Raw genomic sequence first — 7,160 nt, 5'->3', positions numbered from 1 at the left:
AACCGAAACTTCCACCATGATACATGGCTTTAGTTAGCGGCACAATGTTCTTCTCTAACATATGCATACTCAAACCATTTGATCATGAAATCCACTACTTCAGACAAGACGAACATGCATAGCATCTCACATGATATCCAACAAAAGTAAAGTTGATGGCGTCCCCAGAAAACATGGTTATCGCTCAACAAGCAACTTATAAGAATTAAGACACATAACTACATATTCATCACCACAATAGTTTTTAAGCTATTTGTCCCATGAGCTATATATTGTAAAGGTAGAGGAATGAAATTTAAAGGTAGCACTCAAGTAATTTACTTTGGAATGGCAGAAAAATACCACATAGTAGGTAGATATGGTGGACACAAATGGCATCGTGTTTGGCTCAAGGTGTTTGGATGCACGAGAAGCATTTCCTCTCAGTACAAGGTTTGGGCTAGCAAGGTTGTTTGAAGCAAACACAAGTATGAACAGTACAACAAAACTCACACAAGAACATATTGCATGTATTATAAGGCTCTACACTGTCTTCCTTGTTGTTCAAACACTTTACCCGAAAATATCTACACTTAGAGAGATCAATCATGCAAACCAAATTAAACAAGCTCTACAGTAGTTCTTCATTAATAGATTAAACTACATGATGCAAGAGCTTAAACATGATCTATGAGAGCTCAAACAATTGCCAAATTGTCAAACCATATGCATCATTTTCCAATTCCAACCATATAGCAATTTAACGAAGCAATAAGCTTTCGCCATGAACATTAAAGCACAATTAAGAACACAAGTGTTTCATATGAAAAAGCGGAGCGTAATATCTCCAATATAAGAATGGTGAGATCCAACTTTATTCAAACCAAAACAAAAATAAAAACAAACCGACGCTCCAAGTAAAGAACATAAGGATGTGACGGAATAAAAATATAGTTTCACTAGAAGTGACCTTATAATGTTGTCGATGAAGAAGGGGATGCCTTGGGCATCCCCAAGCTTAGATGCTTGAGTCTTCTTAAAATATGCAGGGATGAACCACCGGGGCATCTCCAAGCTTAGACCTTTCACTCTTCTTGATCATAGTATATCATCCTCTTCTCTTGACCCTTGAAAACTTCCTTCACACAAACTTCAAGCAAACTCATGAGAGGGTTAGTGCATAACCACAAATTCATATATTCAGAGGTGACACAATCATTCTTAACACTTCTGGACATTGCACAAAGCTTCTGAAAGTTAATGGAACAAAGAAACTCATTCAACAATAGCAAAAGCGGCAATGCGAAATAAAAGACAGAATCTGTCAAAAACAGAACAGTCCGTAAAGATGCATCTGGACTGGGCACTTAACTTGCTCAAATGGAAAAACTCAAAACTAATGAAAGTTGCGTACATATCTGACAATCACGCTCGTAATTTTGCAGATTTTTTCGAATTTTTTAAAGAGACTTATGCCAGAATTCGTGACAGACAGCAATGCTGTTTCTGCGCAGCGATCCCAAATATAACATCAACTTTAACATAGAAACTTTACTTGGCACAAAAACATGATAAGGAGAGGTTGCTACAGTAGTAAACAACTTCCAAGACTCAACAAAACAAAAATTGCTGTAGTAAAATAAACACATGGGTTATCTCCCAAGAAGTGCTTTTCTTTAACGTCTTTCAGCTAGGCGCTGAAAGTGCATATCAAGTAACATCAAGAGTAGAAGCATCAACATTATCTCCAGGGGTGTGGGAAGTTTCTTCCACAATGCATGTTATCTGGTCTATATAAGTAACTCCTCTCTCATTGCTCCTAGGCTTACTATTCTCATCAAACAAATTTTCAGGAACAAGCCAAGCATAGTTATTTTTCAAAGCTTCATGCATCCCTAGGAGCTTACTAGGTATTGGCGCTTTAATCTCCCTACCATCATTAACATTATTAGTATACTTAATTCTATCCATATCCATCTTTTCAAGTATTTGTTTAAAATTAGGAAAGAAACCAAGCCTCTTATGCTTAATAAAAACATTTCTAGCTTCTTTAACTATATCCTCAAATTCTCTAACGAGAACTTTTAAAACAAAATTTCTCTTTTCTCCCTTCTCCATATCCGAAAGTGTAAGAAACATATGTTGTATTATGGGATTGAGATTAACAAATCTAGTTTCCAACATGTGTATCAAACAAGAAGAAGCACTTTCATAAGTAGGAGCAGTTTTTAATAATGGTATATCTTCAAAATCTTCATCCATACTAACATGGGTGAAAAATTCTTCTATATTATCTCTTCCAATTATAGACCCTCGGCCTATCGGTATGTCTTTTAGAGCGTACTTAGGAGGAAACATAATGAAGTAAACAAAAAGTAAACTAGGCAAATAAAGTAAAGATAAGTAACTAATTTTTTTGTGTTTTTGATATGGAGAACAAGACAATAAATAAAGTAAAACTAGCAACTAATTTTTTTGTGTTTTGTTTAAGTGCAGCAAACAAAGTAGTAAATAAAATGAAGCAAGACAAAAACAAAGTAAAGAGATTGGAAGTGGAGACTCCCCTTGCAGCGTGTCTTGATCTCCCCGGCAACGACGCCAGAAATTTAGCTTGATACGCGTAGATGCACACGTCCGTTGGGAACCCCAAGTGGAAGGTATGATGCGTATAGAAGCAAGTTTCCCTCAGTATGAAACCAAGGTTATCGAACCGGTAGGAGCCAAGAAGCACGTGAAGGTTGTTGGTGGAGGAGTGTAGTGCGGCGCAACACCGGTGAAACCGGCGCCAACGTGGAACCTGCACAACACAATCAAAGTACTTTGCCCCAACGTAACGAGTGAGGTTGTCAATCTCACCGGCTTGCTGAAAACAAAGGATTAAATGTATCGAGTGGAAGATGGTGTTTGTTTGCAAAGAACGAGTAAAGCGGTAGAATGTATTCGGATGTAAAAGAATGGACCGGGGTCCACGGTTCACTAGTGGTGTCTCTCCAATAAGATAACTAACATGCTTGGGTGAACAAATTACAGGTGAGCAATTGACAAATAAAGATTCAATACATATCAACGATGATTACTATGTGATTTAATCGGGGCATTACGACAAAGTACATAGACCTCTATCCGGCATGCATCTATGCCTAAATAATCCACCTTCGGGTTATCATCCGAACCCCTTCCGGTATTAAGTTGCGAACAACGAGATAATTGCATTAAGTATGGTGCGTAATGTAATCAACACAAATATCCTTAGACAAAGCATCAATGTTTTATCCCTAGTAGCAACAGCACATCCACAACCTTAGAACTTTTTGTCATCTGTCCCGGATTTAATGGAGGCATGAACCCACTATCGAGCATAATTACTCCCTCTTGGAGTTACAAGTATCAACTTGGCCAGAGCCTCTACTAGCAACGGAGAGCATGCAAGAACATAAACAACACATATATGATAGATTGATAATCAACTTAACATAATATTCTCTATTCATCGGATCTCACCAAACACAACATGTAGCATTACAAATAGATGATCTTGATCATGTTAGGCAGCTCACAAGATCTATAACAATGAAAGCACAAGCGGAGAAGACAACCATCTAGCTACGCTATGGACCCATAGTCCAAGGATGAACTACTCACGCATCAATCCGGAGGCGGGCATGATGATGTAGAGCCCCTCCGGTGATGATTCCCCTCTCCGGTAGGGTGCCGGAGGCGATCTCCTGAATCCCCGAGATGGGATTCGCGGCGGCGGCCTCTCGGTAATGTTTTCCGTATCGTGGCTCTCGGTACGGGGGTTTCGCGACGGAGGCTTTAAGTAGGCGGAAGGGTAGGTCAAGAGGGCGTCACGAGGGGCCCACACTACGGGCCGGTGCGGCCGGGGCCTGGGCCGCGCCGCCACGGTGTGTGGCCACCTCGTGGCCCCACTTCGTCTCCTCTTCGGTCTTCCGGAAGCTTCGTGCAAAAATAGGACCACGGGCGTTGATTTCGTCCAATTCGAGAATATTTCCTTACTAGGATTTCCGAAACCAAAAACAGCGAGAAAAACGACAGCGGCACTTCGGCATCTTGTTAATAGGTTAGTGCCAGAAAATGTAAAATAATGCTGTAAAGTATGTGTAAAACACTCAAGTATTGTAATAAAAGTAGCATGGAACATAAGAAATTATAGATACGTTTGAGACGTATCAGGCCTCCAAAGCTTCAAGTACATTGGCCTTTTGCTCCAATAATAAACCAGGGGTATATATGCGACATACCCCTTAGGCATACCTATGTCAACGACCAATGACCACAAGGCCGGCAGCTCACGTTCCGGCAAGAAGCCACGGCACTTGCGGTATGTCCCTGTCGACTTTGCGCGCCGGCTCTAGGATAGAGTCGCATGGTGCCATGGTCGGATGCGACCATTCCGGGAGGAGGCTGGTATAAGAACTCCAGCCGTTTGCCGGTCCCTCCCGTGCCACATGAGGGACGAGAGCGCTGACAAAGGATTAATTTGTCAATGCCTACAGATTGTAGACTAGGGTTTTGCTAGAAGTAGAGGGCAAGTAGATCTCGAAGGTTTCAGCCGAAAAGTACACGCTGATTGTAAAAACTAGGGTTCTGTTGACAATAGGTTTGATCCTTTCTTTGTCCCTCGGCTCCCCCTTATATAGGAGGTGGAGCCGAGGGTTTTCGTAATACACAAGTTACAGAGTTCGGGAGGATTTCGTACCCATCCCGTAAGATTACAAGTCTCTATATTTCCTAATACAGTCTATCTTTCCTTAACACTAAATGGGCTTCCGAATCTTCTTATTCTTCGAGTCATGGGCCTTCAATAAACCCCGGGTACCACCTTCGGCAGGCCCATTGGGGATGCCTATGTCAGTAGCCCCCGAGATTTTTCTTGAATCGAAGAATCAGGGAAAATCTCCAACTTTAATCATTCAATAATCTTGTCGAATTTAATGCATAACCTTTTGATATGCAAATATTATTTTGTACAGGGATAACGGTAGTTGGGGCTAGTTCATCTGACGGATCAGGTACTAGTTAACTGCTCTAGTGGCAATCCGCAAAAACCTACTTCAAGATCACGTCCCTGGACATGATCTCGGGATACTGGTGTAAACTTCGACAGGTGCCGCTTAAAGTCTTATCATTCTGTCGAGCCCCAGTCATATTTTATCGGGTACCTAACGCGTCCGTTAGGATTTTTCTTCGTATCTGTTGATACGGAAAAAAGTAGCAATCCGCCGTCAGAGACGGTGCCACGCTGCTCAGAACGGATCTGGGGTCTTACCTTCGCAAAGTTTTGCGGCATTCAGAGATTTATTCGCGACTTTTAGCGCTCTGAGAATTTATTGTCGAGTGCTTTTCGGCTGTTGGAATAGCACATTTTATTGAGTCATATTTGATGACTTATTTTATCTTCCCGATGGGAGTATATGTAGAGTTATCTATATAACTCGAAATATACTCACTTCTTTTTCTTTCTTTTTATCTAAATTCATCGGGCACGCGAACAGCGTTCCCGATGGGAGTAGCCCCCGAGGCTACAGCCAAGGACTTGTGCTTGGTTGTAGGCTCCACAAATTAATATCATCTGCCACTATATTGCTAATTCTTCTCGAGCTTTTCATATCTATCGGGTGCGCGACCAGCGCTCCCGATGGGAGTAGCCCCCGAGGCTATGAACAAATGCTTGCATTTGGTCATAGGCTCTCGCCATTTCTATTTTGTCATACTCGAAATTTTTCTTTTTCTTTTTCCAAAGTAGCCCCCGAGCATTTGGGCAAAAACTTATATTTGACCAAAGGCTCTCGAAATAATATTATGTTGTCGATATTCTCACTAGGCTTCGTAGCCGAGTTTTTCTTTTGTCCAAGGTGACGTCGTTGCTGATGATAGCCACGATTACTGTATTGGAAACACGCGAAAACTGCTTCTCTCGCTGTCTCGTGGGTCCAAATTCCCTATCTGATGGACACGTCGTGCAAGTGGGGGACACACGTCCTCCACTTTTTCCGGCGCACGCACTGTGCCGCCTGTATTTTCTTTTCTCAGTGAAAATCCAGTTTTACCCTTTGTCCACGTGTACTCCATCTGCTCCATAATATTTCCATCCAACGGTTGCATCGCTTCACCACACCTCTATTTAAGTCCATCGTCTTCTTCCTCTGTCGCTTTCGCTCGCGCCACCCATCTGCTCTTCCTCTGAAAAAGCTCTCCAGCGAGCCCTAAAATTTCTTGTGCTCGCCCGCTCGTGCGCTCTTTGCCTCCACTCTTGTTAATGCCACCGTGCAAACTCACCAAGCACAGCGCGCTGATACGTCTCCAACGTATCGATAATTTCTTATGTTCCATGCTACTTTATTGATGATACCTACATGTTTTATGCACATTATATGTCATATTTATGCATTTTCTGGAACTAACCTATTAACGAGATGCTTGAAGAGCCGATTCTTTGTTTTACTGCTGTTTTGGTTTCAGAAATCCTAGTAAGGAAATATTCTCGGAATTGGACGAAATCTTCGCCCAGGGTCCTATTTTTGCACGGAGCTTCCAGAAGACCGAAGAGGGAAGGAAGTGGGGCCACGAGGCGCCGTCACCATAGGGCGGCGCGGCCCAGGCCCTGGCGCGCCGACCTATGGTGTGGGGCCCTCGTGTGGCCCCCCACGTTGCCCTTCCGCCTACAAATAGCCTCCGTCACGAAACCCCCAGTACCGAGATCCACGATACGGAAAACCTTCCAGAGACGCCGCCGCCGCGAATCCCATCTCGGGGGATTCAGGAGATCGCCTCCGGCACCCTGCCGGAGAGGGGATTCATCTCCCGGAGGACTCTTCATCGCCATGATCGCCTCCGGAGTGATGAGTGAGTAGTTCACCCCTGGACCATGGGTCCATAGCGGTAGCTAGATGGTCGTCTTCTCCTTGTTGTGCTTCATTGTTGGATCTTGTGAGCTGCCTAACATGATCAAGATCATCTATCTGTAATACTATATGTTGTGTTTGTCGGGATCCGATGGATAGAGAATACTATGTTATGGTGATTATCAATCTATTGTTTATGTGTTGTTTATGATCTTGCATGCTCTCCGTTATTAGTAGAGGCTCGGCCAAGTTTGTACTCTTAACTCCAAGAGGGAGTATTTATGCTCGATAGTGGGTTCATGCCTTCATTGACAC

The sequence above is a fragment of the Lolium rigidum genome, chromosome 1, assembly GCF_022539505.1.
Source record: "Lolium rigidum isolate FL_2022 chromosome 1, APGP_CSIRO_Lrig_0.1, whole genome shotgun sequence".
Classification (NCBI taxonomy): Eukaryota; Viridiplantae; Streptophyta; class Magnoliopsida; order Poales; family Poaceae; genus Lolium; species Lolium rigidum.
Note: the sequence above shows the minus strand (reverse complement) of the source record.